Raw genomic sequence first — 15,141 nt, forward strand, 5'->3', positions numbered from 1 at the left:
GTGAAAAAAAGACAAGGTTTTCTCGGTGTGGAGACAACTTCAAGCAATTGAGAAACAGAATTCACGTATTCACAGGACTTTAGTTACTTCATTGTCACAAGACGACACCATCATGTAGGACCTGCTTGTACAGCTCACGACATGAGCCAATACTCTGTGGATGATGTCATCAGAGTCAAACCTTTGACTTTCTCCATTGACAATAAATTGAGACGAGGTTTGTATATGTTTGCTAGTGCCCAGAGGTTAGAAAACGGCCAAACTTAGTGTGATCTCACATAAATGCTACAAAGTAAACATTAAATGTGTAAAATGTTCCAGTTTATGACAATAGACCTGATAATTGACTATCACGGCTATCAAGAGTCATAACATGATATGATATAATTTTACTATTTATTTGAAGTTAGGTGACATTACTTTCTCTGTAAGTGTACACTTGTCCACTTTTCTACACATAGTTTCCATAGAATTTAAACACTATTTGAGACAAGAAGACCAATTTTAATTCATTAAGATTGTAAAACCCATTCAACACAGTGACATTGTCAGTTACTGAATATTTTCTGTTTGGCCTCAGAACAGCACTCAGCAAAGAGCAAATAAGGAGTAAGTATTCTTTGCTGTACATTAGCAGGATGACTGTTTGTCTACAAATAAAGGTGTACTTCCTGTCCCAATGTCCACACCGTGTGTCTCTAATTCATAATCTGTCTGCTAACAGCCTGATGACATCACAGATTAGAGTAGTATGTTATAATCTAAAATCATTAAATAGGAGGCGTCAACAACTGTGCTCACTGGCAATATCTAACAGCAACCAAATAAAATCCCTGATGATGTTTGCTGTCCACTTCCTTCTGTCAGATAAGCAATAAGGTGATATATATTTACCCAACAGTAATGATAAAGGTTTAAGGCTGAATCAATAGAAATCATTTTCTTCAACAAGATACAGATAAATGATCAAATTATCTGATAAATTATCTGTTTTTCATTTGCTTTAGCAGAATGGTTGAAGTTGTAATAACTTTCATACTGTCTCTGTATTTGTTTTCAGTATTTTTGCAGGTGCAAGCTATAAAATACATAACTTGTTTCATATTCTAAGGCTACGTTGAGCCTTTGTACAATTTGTGTGTGTGTTTAACAGCATAAATACTGTTCTCTGTGCAATTGGCAATATTTTTTAAAGAATTAAACAGCAATAAACTACTCACACTACACAGTCTCATTGCATTAGGAAGACTAAGGGGTGTTTTGCACTGGTATATATTTTATGATGAGATGATATCACAATCTAGTCCAACAGGTACAGCTCAAAACTAAAACAAAGCAAAAAAAGGCGCACACAAAAAGACAGGGCGTTGACATGCAAGGTGATTGGAAATGTAGTGAAACCACAGTAAGCACTTGTGGTAGTGGAGAATCACATTCAGTTACATCTGTTTTTGGATCAATCAACAGGCGTAACGGAGCTGTAAACAGCAACAGCGGCTGTTGAGCACTGTGTGTGCAGTCATAGCATCTGGCATAGAGAAACTGGAAGAAATTAAACCAAACCAAGAACAAAAATCAACTTATTTGTAAAGTGTAAACACTAGCAAGGCAAGAGCAAATGGATGATTATCACTGTCTTTGTACTAAAAACAAATGTTATAAACTGGTGTAATTTCCATGACCACAGTTGGCACAGGAGTATGTGCCCTCGGGCAAAACCGTAAAACAAGAGGGTGGCCACACATGTCTTGTGCTGTGATGGTTGATAAGCCTCATCTGGCTCGCAAGGCAAAATGTCAGAATGAAAAGCAGAAGAAAAACAAACAAACAATACAAATGTATCTTAAAGGCAACAAGACAAATGTTAAATTACTTATTGAGAGAAGAAAAGGCTTGGAGCAGCGGGGACACTGAGGTGGCAGGTACATACTGTACTGTAGTGAGCAGTGGGTGGGTGTATTGTGACTAAAGTTGTCATGATATCCAACTGCAGCCATTTTCTCCACATTTCATACATCACATAACATTTTCCAATTTATGGCTCTAAATGACTTTCTAATTTTGTAAGGAAATCATTCATGTTTTTTTATTTATTTTAACCTGCATTCACATGATTAATGATATACATTAACAAAATGAGTGTCCCTTATGACATTATTTTGTCCATTCAGTGTAAATCATGTTGGGTTACTCTTCAGTTTTTTATCATCTTAAACATGCTTGAAGTTCTTTTAAATTAACATATCATTAATTAATATAACTTAAATATTGACTGATTATTCACTAGGACATGCTCATGTATGATTATATTATATTTTAGAACAACTGTTGAGCTGCATAGGCACATAACTTTTGTGTGTATTTTAGGATACATTTGTATTTGATGTCACCTACTTGCATCACTAGAGTAGTCACAGTCACTAGAATACTGCCGCTTCAATAATCTGCAGTCTGATCACTTTTTAGTCACAGAGCCATTAAGTACAATAGTTAAGGTATAATCTTTTACACAGCTTATTTTAGAAGAGGATTTATAGCTTTTCAGATCATTAGACTGCTTTAGAGTGTTACTAGTACCAACTTCTGGCTCCTTTTTTGATCCAGATTTTCCTCTTTGAATGAAACATTAGTAAAGCTCAGCCTGTTAATGAAGGGTGTGACTGATCTCATCCTGGGAAAATGGGGAACAACTTTGGACAGTCAGGTCGTATAACTGGCAGGACAAGGACTGCAAGGATTAGGTCCCCCAGAGGAAAACTTTAAGGCAAGATGGAAACATTGTGTACACTGGTTGAAGTTTCAGGTCTGCATCACTTATTAAAGCTCATTATATGAATCTTAATATTTCTCTGAAAGGTAAACGGTTTAGCTGAAATGCATAGACACTTGACAAATGTATAAACTACTACTACTTTTTCTCAGAATATACAGTAATCATAATAATTAATCATAAAAGGTGTTAATTAAGTTTTGGTGTGAAATGAATGCAAATATGAATTTAAGTCAATAAAGAACTGATGTCAGCATCCAAGTTATTTATGTGGCATTTGGAGATGTGATACTTGCCACCATCATCACATGAGAACAGCACTTGTTTGTTTCTGAACTTGCTCTACTCAAATATAACTACATAGTGTTTGTGCTTTTAATACAGAAAAAAAGCTTCAGTTTATTTAAACACCATATTGTTTGCAGCTCAAGGTGAAAATAATACCATAAACTATAAGGCTGCCCATAATAATATGAGTTCACATAACTGGGCTGCGAAAAAAGTAAGGCCCATTTCATCAAGCTAATTGCCTGTTTGTGAGCGGGAGCAAACTTTTCTACCACCACTCTATTATGGAGGCTCTTTCTTAATCATAAATAGAGCCCTTGTATCCCAGAGGGACTTTCTATTCTAATTTACAATTGAACTACAGACCAAAGCTATCAATCTTTCACAGACACTTTATTTTCTGCCCCCCTTCTCGCTTGTAATTGTGGTGACATAACCATAAACAACAGAGAAAAGGCTGCTGTGACTGATCTGTGGAAATGACAGCATTAACACATGAGCTGCACATAAGCACTCCCATCCACTGTGCACGTGGTTGTGAGCAAGCATGCACGCACGCATGCACACGCACGCACACGCACGCACGCACGCACACACACCTGAAATTGAAATTAAATCAAGCCCCTTATCGTGGCAGATTACGATTTGAAGGTTTATTAAATTTCACTGTTCTGAATCAAAAGAATAATGCATGGAAGTCAATGAAACACTTGACACTCAGATACCCTAAGAAAAAATATTGGTGCCACTTTCATTAAGGCCCTTTATAGAGAATTTATAAGTTGCAACTAATAGCATTATTAATGATTAATACATAATTTACTAATGGTTGACAGATTTGTTTAGCCGTTTAATACAACAACTTTTGGGTTGCCAGGTTGTGAAAACTCCTTTGGCTGATGTTTTTTCTTTCTATTAATAATGCAGTTATACATTTTGGTAATCCAGTAATAAATGCCTTGTCTTGATAGTTTCACATCTGCAGCAAAGCGCTGAGAAGGTCTCATGCTGTCAGCATGCTGCTGCAGAGCCCTGGACACATTCCTGGTTGCAGTGGCGATGCAGTGTCACCACCGCTGTACCGTGCCTCCGTGATGCCTTTAATGATGAGTCTTTTCGTTAATGAGTTAATGCAAAAACTCTCAATGTCATCAGCAAAGATAAGAGGGAAGAAAGCGGCGCATTGTACACATAATGACAGGCTCCCTGCTTGCCCCTGAGATGTCACGGGTCAGCCATGTTAAGAATGTGTGTGCCCAATCATCCACTGATCTTTATCTGGTGGGCCTGCAGCTAACCATGACATGGGCCCAATCAGGGGTGCTGATGAATGGACAAAGGGGCCCTTGAATTGTTGAAGCTGCCACATGACTGCTTCTCTACTAAATCATGATGACACTAGCAATCAATATACCAATTACTGAACAAGATATTAAACATGCAATGATCTTTGCAAACTATATACTGTACAGGGCAAGGATTTGTTGAATGTTGTGTATCATAATGTCGCTGACAAGTGAATTTCTGTTTTACAGCTTTTTACACCGATGCTTAAAGAACAAGTTCACGCTCAAGATGACCGATTATAACAAATAACAATGACAGATTTATTTTTTGATCATGCCCTCTCAGTCTTAGAAAGCATAATCTCATTTTATGAGACCTAGCTGAAAAAATAGTTGTAATCTAATTCAGCCATCCGCACAAAAAAGAAAGATTATTTATGATTAAAGTAAGTTTGTGATTACACCATCTAAATGTATTTCTTCCTTTTAACAGAACCCAGATCCATGAATGATGTGCATAGTGACAAATTAGGATTTTAGATGGCTTTGGACGACACAATGAGGTGAAATATAAAAGGTTGAAGAGATAAATTCCTGCTGTCACTGACATCATAAAACCTGACAAATTGTAATAACGGACTGTGTAATCCACACCACTGTCATTCTCATCTCTTCAAGCTCTCCCTGACACAGTCACAGTCTCAGATTCAAGTCTGTAGCCAGGTTCAGACAAAAATCCGGTCCGATGGCATTTGTCTCGTTCTACATTATCTGAAATCAAACGCTCTATTCCACTCCCTCCGTTCCATATAGAACAATCAGTCCAGCCCTAATGTGGGAATGTCTGTAATCCTCACAAAAGGACACTGACATTTATACCCAGCAGAAATGAATCAGACAGGGCCTGGATTCCTCCAGTGGCTTTGTGCATGGCACACTAGACTGGGTGGATAGATAATGACACTTTATTACAGGGTCATTATGGCAGGTAGCTCTCAACGATGAAAAGGCAAATCTAGTCAACATGGACAGCTGTGAGACAGGTGACCCAGCATGTTAACAAATATAGCAAATGGGCATTATGGGACTAATGAATTCAAAAGAAGCTCTGGGGAAGGATCAACATAATAGCTGGGCCTATGCAAGGATTGCCAAGAAAGATACACATCTTAAGACTGGTTTAAGGAAGTATTCTAAACTATTGTGACCTCGCTTTCCCACAGTATTGGAAGGCAAGATGGGGAAGAATCTGAAATATCACACATGTTTACACATGGTTCATAACTGCTATGCACAATATCTTGGAATAAGAGTAATGTAGTTGTTTAGTTTGGGTGTTGTCTTAGTCACTGGTATCATTCTTCTTGTGTGATTGCGATTAGCAGACTGATAACAATTTGATTGATGCCACATTCTATTAGTGTTACCAAATATATGCCTAAGTACTCTGAACTCTGAGGTAAGCTGTCAAATTCAGTGAAAGTTTGTCGGTTCTGTTCAAGTTACATAGCTTGGTGTTTCCCCCTGTTTTGAGTCTTTATGCTAAGCTAAGCTAACAGCTTCTGACTCCAGCTCTGTACTTAACACACAGACAGGAAAGTGGTATCGCTCTTCTCATCCAACTCTCAGAAAGAAAGCTAAAACTATGAACAACTTCCTCAATATCTCATGAATAGGGCTAAAAGTATCCAAATAACCAACAAGACCTAAAATAGCTGTTGAGATAATATATTATTACAGTTAAGTTCTTTATGTGTGCATATAAAAAAATAAAGCAAAAGAGAAGTAAAGAAAAGAGAAAAAAAGAAAGAAAAACACCATTGAAAATAAAAACATCAGTAGATATTTGCCACAAATTTACCAACAGATATAATTTTTAAATTAATTTCCAAACAAGAAAAACAACAACAACAAAAAAAAAGACCAAGGCAGAAAAATAAATAAATGCAAGGGTTACAATAACACGTTTGCACGGCTTTCATATACTGTTATCATACCTCATTTATATAGTACTGTTATCCTCGAAGAGAAGCTATTTAAGATCTTTTCTAAAAAGGTGAAATGAGGAGTGACTGCGAAGTGAAGCAGAAAAGCTGTTCCATATGAATGGAGCTCTGTACATGATTGAAAACTGGCTAGTTCTGTAGAACTGACTATAGAAGATCAACAGATCTGGTGTAATAACAGTGGATCTCTGACCTAGTTGCAACAAAAATGTAAAAAGAAATGGGAGGTGAATTGTTAAGACATCGAAATACAAAAGCACCTATCTGAAGTTTATTGCTGTCAGATATGTTTAAGAACTCCAGGAATTGAAATAATGTGGCAGTATGAGCAATCCAGCTAGAGATAGTGACTATTCTCACACTTTTTTATGGTAATAAAAAGATGTAATAGGGACTGGATTATATGTGGAACATTTTTTCTTTAAAGAAAAAAAGTCTTATTCTCTGTAAAATATCAATATTCCTTGCAATTTTATTGGACACATAAGATATGTTGTTTTTTTTTTTTTTTAAATTAAGCTAATCATCAACAATTACACCTAAATGGGAAACATATTCAAGCACATTATGTAGCTATGAGAATAGGACGAAGGTGATCTTATAGCTTTTATTTTTAGGCTTGAATATCATATAAGCATTATATAAGACCATTAAATGATATCTTATTGCATTTGAACCAGATATCCAACATATCTAGAACACTGTTCATACTGGTTATCAACCTATGTTCACCTTTAACCTAAAAGAAAAATATTGGTATCGTCAGCATATAAATCCAAATCATTGATTTATACACAAAATAAAAGAGTAACTAGTATGGAACTTTGTGGAAAACCACACTGTAAGTGGCTTTATGATGAGTTAGTTCCTTTCCAAATGAGACATTGCTTCCTGTTTAGCAGGAAGCAATGTGTCATGATGGGATTATTAATATTAAACCATACTATAAAATACATCAACTTATTGAGGGCAATTTTTCAGCGGATGGCTTATTTACAATTTCATTAATGATACTGACTATACTTTTAATACAATCTTTTATTTATATTTAATTTATGTTGATAATACTGTCTTAGCATATGATTAAGTTTATTTCTGTATTTGTAATAATTGTTAAAATTCAAAGGAGGAAATTTGGTTTGATAGTCTTTATATAAGTTGTGTTTCCTGTAGATACATTCTTTCAACTCTTGAGTCAACCAAGATTTACAAGGTTTACGAGACTTTACAAGGTATGATGGCTCGTTTTCATGTGGAAGGGGTTCATTTAAAGTGCCAAAGAATGAATCACTTAAAATATTATATGCCTTAGATATATAAATTGTTTTTGGAATTTTATCGCATTTAACACCAGAGAGACTATCAACAAAGCTTTTCACATTGGACATCTTGAAATTTATTGAGAAAGCATTTACAACTTATTTAATTTTCAATAGCATGGTAAGATAGAAGGTGGTGTAATATATCACTAGAGTGTGACTCCATGTACAGTTAGTATTCATATTGTCTATCAATAACTTACTTAGCAAAGTGATTATTGTGGCTTGTGATATAAGCGGAGGATAGAAGACATTGTAAACATTTCACACATTTTCCTGAGTTGGTTTGCAGTAGCCTACATTAATATTTAAATCACCTAATATATGACATGTTTTTAAAGATTACAAACAAAAGGGAACGTTACAGCTTGGTGGTATATATACACAGCCAGTGACAGTGTGGCCTGGAAAACAAGGTAAAACTTTAACATTAAATCAATAAAAATGGATTCAACATATCTATCATTAGGATTACCAATTGCTAAATCTTGACGCAGAGTATACCTAATGACTCTTCAACAAAGAGGGGTACTTGCATGATACTTGTCTATGATTGTAGCCATTTATTGAGTAGAGAGACACTACAGAATAATTTACGTAAGTTTCAGTAAGATGGACAATAGGATGTAATGTAAAGGGAGTGAGGCAAAGTAGTCAATTAATGACTCAAAGTGCTTTGGCATACTCCTACCATTAAGATAAAATAGTGTAAGGGAAATTAAGTATTTTATATTTTTTTCTAGACACATTGATTATAAAGAGTCTCCAGTGTAATATCTGGAAACATTTAACTGCTGTTCAGAACCACTGAAGTAATCATGCAGAGAAGATTTGACAGATTTTTGTTTGGAAAATGCTGTAAAGTCACTCACTGGGTGGACAGTTATATAGTATTATTGAGACCATTAGACACAATCCAATTTCGATAATATGGCCCATTTTTGATTATAGCAATAATACAAATATTTCTATAATACATATCTATAATATAGATTCTTGTCTTTTATAGATAAGATTAGATCATTTTAAAACATACCATTGTTTCTTCGACTGCATGTTGTTTGCTGTCTGCTTACATGTGACCAAACAAAACATAAGCAATGAAAATGTACTTTGTTGCCCCATGTTGATCAATACATAGGTTACATACAGTGTTCTCTCATCAGCACAATCACAGTTTAAACCATGAATATTACAAAACTTGAAGTCATACAGTATTTTTCCAGTTTCTTCCCATGTATCTCAATGCATGATGTGAACTGGGAAAAAACGAGTTAAATGTTAAATGTTGGTCCTTAATCAAAGACCAGTGTATAGTGAAATGTAAAAATGGTCACATCTGCATTTGTTCTTTTCCAACCAGTCACAGGAATCAGGTTTCTGTTGGTATATCGATACTACCTACAGAACTTGGGTGTTCATTCTGTTCTTTTGTCACTGTGCCAAACGTTTACCCAATGAGATCAGTCTAGGTGGCTGCAAATCCTATAACACGAGATTAGCCCTTTTGACTTCACAGACAAGATAATGACATTAGCTAATGTATGAACAATAAAATACCTCTGTGTGCATTCTGATACCTCAGTGAGACACACACGCACTTTGTTGCTTTGAGTTCTCTGTCTCCACCCGATCAGCTCCACTTTATTCATTGTTGTTTAGCTAACGTAAAACCTTTTTCTCAGAGCAAATTAAAAATAAAGGCTTATTTGTCTTCTGTACTGTATTAATGACTGAGCAGCACGGTTTTCTGCAAAGTGCTGACCAGAAAGAGTAATTCTCATCATATACAGAACTTCTATTAGTAGGTCACACTTAACGCACAAGTGGCTTAACACTGTACCCTGTGAATAGATGTTAACCTGACAATGGCAGGTTAACATCAGAGGCTAGTAGCTCCTTCACCTGCAGTTTGATCTCTTTCCTGAACTAAAGCTGTGTACTGTATGTGTTTTTCTATATGAGGATAAACTCTAATGGCCTCAAGATGTTGTTCAAATGTGAGTCATTGAAGAACTTGCAGGGAATTCTGACTACAAACCATGTGGTAAGTGGTCAAAGACAATAGTGTCCCCTCATGTGTAGCCTGTATGAGCCAGCTCTGGTGCATGTTACACTGTCGGCATAGATGGTCAAATGGTAGACTTTTTTTACTTAAACTTTTCTTTACTGCTGAGACTTAAAGGTTATTTTCTCAATAAAATCACATTTTATGTGTCTTTTCACAGAAAAATGTATATAAATTCTGAATTTTTCAGCACTTTTTGCAGTTGCACCCCAAATACAAATGAATGACAGTTACACCTTAAGGCAACTAAGGCAACATCAGGACTTGATTCAGTTAAAGGTTATTAAAAAAGATTTGTGATTCATTCAGCTGGATAACAGCAAAGACCATTTAAGAAGCTCCAATTTCTTAAAGGAAGTGGCCATTGATTCTATCCAGTGGACAGACACAAAAATAAAACATATCATAACCTTATGAGAATAAAAGAGGGCACTGCTTTAACACGATGTTATCACACAACAATTAGGAAAAAGTACTAGCGGGAATGTTCAAAGCACAACCAAGGGTGAAAGTCCCTCAGCCAGTGAACTTTGTGACCTATGGGTTTTCCATGTGACCCCACCAATAATAAATGCCTTAAGTAATTTGAATCAAGTGGAGGTGTGTCACTTTCAAACAGACTTGGCTTGAATAGCCCTCCTGGAGCAGCGCACAGCTCCCCTGACCAGATGTGTGGGGCTTTTTTATTACAAGAGAAGGAGAAGCTGATAGTTGCAGGTGCAAGGCTGACATGAGGGCCAGCTTTGCAGGCCTGCATAAAGGGGGGATATCCATTGCCTGCGTTTAATCAGAGCCAGTGGGACGGGATGGGATTCATTGCTCTTTGATGGAGAGCACTGTTATGAAGATGGACAGTCACTTTGCTCTCTAAGTGAAACCATCGTTTAGCCTCAATTCCCAGAGAAAAGGCCCATTTGTTATCCACAGGGGAGTGCAGCAGGGGTGGTTATGCTAGGTGGAGACTGCATGCATTTTCCACACATTTACATTGCATAGGCATACATTTATGGTCAGAGAAAACTGACTATGCTAAAGCCAAAGTGACGTATAATATAGACTTTGAATATCCTTCCCTCTTACACCAACAGAGTAATACTGCCACACACACCTGTGTATGATCTGTGTGTGTGCCTGTGCATATGATGTAGACGTCCTCACTACTTTCTGTTTATATACTGTCAGTGTAAAAGAACACATAGGCATAGTGCAACTGTGTGTTATTTATTTAAAGTAGAAACTGGTGCGTTAAATCATTAAAAACACTGTCGCTGGAGAAGAACATTAATATTGGACAAACCTGTGAAAACCCAGATTAGGTTTAATTACAATGTTTGTTTTTTTACGTCCATTGCCACCAATTTTAAAATGATTACTTTCTACAGCATGGCAACTACAGAATGGAAAAGGTTGGGAAAAGATTGTGGTATGGTTGACATTAGACAACTAAAAAACTTAATTATGGAAAGATTATGCTTTCAGTTATTTATTGCAGGTCTGTGACAAGACACAAACTCTGCATGAAAGTCGTAAGTTCTGCACCCTTACTTTCCATGTTGCTACTTAAAGGGCATGCTACTTCCTGCATTGACTCTGAACGTCGGCACCGGACATAAATAACGAGGTGTGGAATCATCAAACATGAAAGTAATTCCCTTAGATAATGAGCTGAATTATCGCCACTTGCCTAAATTCAAAGAGGTGATTAGATGCCTTTAAAAGCAGGTCCTATTAACAGCCTGTCCACTGTTTCAGTGCTGACCTCCATGAGTCTGCTAGGATTCATTTGAGGACAGGTTTATCAAACTGTTTTTTCACTAACAGGAAAAGAATGAGCCTTGTCAACTGGAGTGACACAATGAAGAAGACAAGTGTATATGTCACCTTAATTCCTTACTGAGTCATCCAAAAGGGATGAGAGTTACACCATGTATCATTCTGATAAAGAAGGTCTACTCACCTTGTTCATGAATTTGGACTCAAATTCTAATATGCTAAGTGGGAGTGAGTCTAAAAGGTTAATATATAGGAGAAATGGCCTTTGATTGGACATGAGTTATTGTTAATGATAATAACTAATCAAATTAAAGATTACATTTGCTGAATTAGATAGTTTGATACAGGCCCACACTCCCTCCACACACACACACACACACACACACACACACACACACACACACACACACACAAATCAGCACTCACATTGTCTCACGAAAAACTCGACAAACTCTTATCAGGTCTGACATGTTCCTAATTTTCTAAGTCTGGCACTAGGCCACAGTATCCTTGCCTTAGCTTTTAGTGATTTTACATCTCCCTGCTGTATCCACTTTCAGGAATTTTCCAGATCCATTGTTTTGTTTCTAAATAACCAAACTTGACAGGCTCGCCTTGGACCAGTGCTTTATAGTATCAGGATATCTGTGCCTTTTCAGCCACATGTTGTATTTCACACTTGCATTGCCCTGTCTCAGCTATCATGCCTTTGTTGTGTTTAATGCTATCTCCAGCCTTGGACCACTGATACCAGCTGAGCGGTCAGAGTGTTAGCACTCCTCAATATCTATTACAATTAGTTTTTGATTAAGGAACCCTGCGCGGCTGTTTGAAGCCTTTAATGTTGTGTCAACTGGATGATGATGGAGAGAGCAGCATGGATGCCTCCCAGTAACAAAGCGGCCAGTAAAAGGCTCCAAGTGAACCATTTTATCTTCTTAATGGAAACCAGATGACCCTTTCTTTCCTTTTTTTCTCCCTTTTTCATGTTGAAGTTTTTCTTGAGGTGATACCGACTCAGAGTATTCTCTCACTTATGTAATTTATGCCAGGGTTTTTGATTTCACCTTTCCAAATTTAACCTCGGCCAGTGTTTTTTGAAGCTGTGTTAGTTTTGGAACACATACTGTACATACCAGCTTAGCAAGATATATAGTTCAGCTGCTCTAAAGATAACATGCTCATCATAATCAGGATTTATTCAAACAAATGAAACTAGCATTTTTATTCGAGAGCTCAAGGTAAGTCACAACTCTATTATATCTTTATATTCTGATATGTAGTGAAATAAAACAGTTTTTTTTTTAATGTAACAATTAGGAACTTCAATAAAAATAAGTGACCATCAAAGATCTCTCTTGCCAAAATACAGTAACAGAACATCATTATATTTTTTATTTTTTTGTGGTCAAGTATGTTAGACATTTTTGTTTAGACAGAGAAAGAAACAAGCAATGAAAATCAATTTTACTAGATTTGCTTTTTTAATTTGACTTAAAATTAAGCTTCAAATGTGCACATAAAGTGTTGGTAGAGTAACCGATATTATTATAAATTTAGTTGCATGAAGTCAGTCATGACAGAAAACTTGAGAAAAGCAAATCTCTTATACATCTACAACTGTCTCTCATCATTTATACTGTGGATGATCATTTTTAAAGAGTATATGATATATTACTTATTCATGGTAGATAATTCAGTAACCTCTAAACATTTTATGTAGCAACTACCATTATAAAGCTTGAAAAACTTAGTTGTACCCGAAACAGTGCCTACTGATAAATTTCAGTAGCCAAAGGATTTCATAAATAAACATGTCAAGAAGTCCAAAGGTCAAACAGCCACTGCCTTTTTGTATTTTAAAAAGCTGCAAAATATTCAGGATTTGTGTTTTGGGAGCCCTGGTGGTTTTGAGTGATCACATATTGAAGCACTTACACCGCTTACTTAAACAGAGGAAAATGAGGACGCAATAAAAACTGTTCTCTGCATTTCATCAAAATAAACAAAATGATCCGCAGAAAAGCTTCAATTATGTTCTGTTGAGGCAGAGAATTAAAGTGCTATTTCCTGCGTGGCTGTGACTAGAGAACATATTCACTGTTACTCATTCTGACACTGAATAACCAGATAACTCTCCTTCCACTTTTTCAGTAAAAAGTGATACGTCAGCTGGGTAATCAATTACTTAGTAAGTAAAAAAAATCAAAAAAATCATGAATGTCCTGAAACAAGCGATCACATGCGATCAGCCACTACTCTAACATCTCACATACATCGACTCCTTGTATTAACAGTTTTCCTAAAACCCACAAAATCTCAAATTCTTTTAATCCTCTTTATTGAGGAAGGAATATGAATTCTTAGCATACTGAAGGCCTTTCTAATGTTTGACACGACTGAGGACTGTGAGCTCTCTCTGTCACACTCACAAACATGAGGGGGAGATAAAAATGTCCTGGCATGCAAGCAGTCTGATAAGTTGCAGCTTGTGTAGTTTTGTTTAGTTTACTTAATCCCTGAGCTGGAAATGACCTTGTGAACTTAAGTTGAGTTGAGTGTTTTTTTTTTCTTTTTCCCCCCTTTCTCCTTTCATTTTACTCAGTCAGCAGCTAACTTCTCTATACAATACCTGCAATACATTTTGGATGACTTTCGACAATTAAGATCTCATGGGTGAAGTTGCTTATCTAGTGTCTATGTGACTCCGCTGCTTGACCAAAGTGATCCGGAGCTTTCGCTCTACTGCATTCACACATCACAGGTCAAAGATCGCTGTCCTAGAACAATTACACTCACTCCTTAGCACCAGCATGAACCTGCTTTCATCCAACATACTTTTGTGCACACATGGCCTATAACCTGGCCAACCTTGGCTTAATCATTACCATGACCTGTTTATCTGATTGTCATGCAGGTAACCATTAATAAGTGTTTACTTCCCGATGACCTCTGAAAGTGTGCACACCGCCTTTGCCCCACAAATGCCAGCACTGCCAGACGAGATTTCAGGCCTATATTTTATTTATTTTTTTGCTGAAAGTGGCTGTGCTCTTTGACTACAATAATTCAACTGGGCTCGTATGATAAAACCCAGATGTTTATAGATGTGATTTTTCCTTAAATTGTTTCCAATTTCTTCTGAAAACACACATTGTTCATCCCCGAGCACTGAGATTGCTGTTATTACTTATTATATTATTATTTATGCTACTTGGCAATTTTGGACAAAAAGAAAGAAAGAAAGAAAGAAAGAAAGAAAGAAAGAAAGAAAGAAAGAAAGAAAGAAAGAAAGAAAGAAAGAAAGAAAGAAAGAAAGAAAGAAAGAAAGAAAGAAAGAAAGAAAGAAAGAAAGAAAGAAAGAAAGAAAGAAAGAAAGAAAGAAAGAAAGAAAGAAAAGATTAGCATAGAGGCAAAAATGAATCTGGCTGAGATTTGTATTGGCTTTGCGAAATCCTGCCATTTCCCAGTGACCAGCCGTGTCACCCATCTTGTGTTTAGCTGATGCAGAATGATAACTCACCAGTTGTCTTCCTCAGTGAGATGGGTAATATATAGCCGAGAGGTGTCCTGACATAGTTATATCTGTTGGTGTCCCCGAAAAGACAAGGAGAGTCAATTACAACGGCAG

The sequence above is a fragment of the Scomber scombrus genome, chromosome 6, assembly GCF_963691925.1.
Source record: "Scomber scombrus chromosome 6, fScoSco1.1, whole genome shotgun sequence".
NCBI classification, from domain to species: Eukaryota; Metazoa; Chordata; class Actinopteri; order Scombriformes; family Scombridae; genus Scomber; species Scomber scombrus.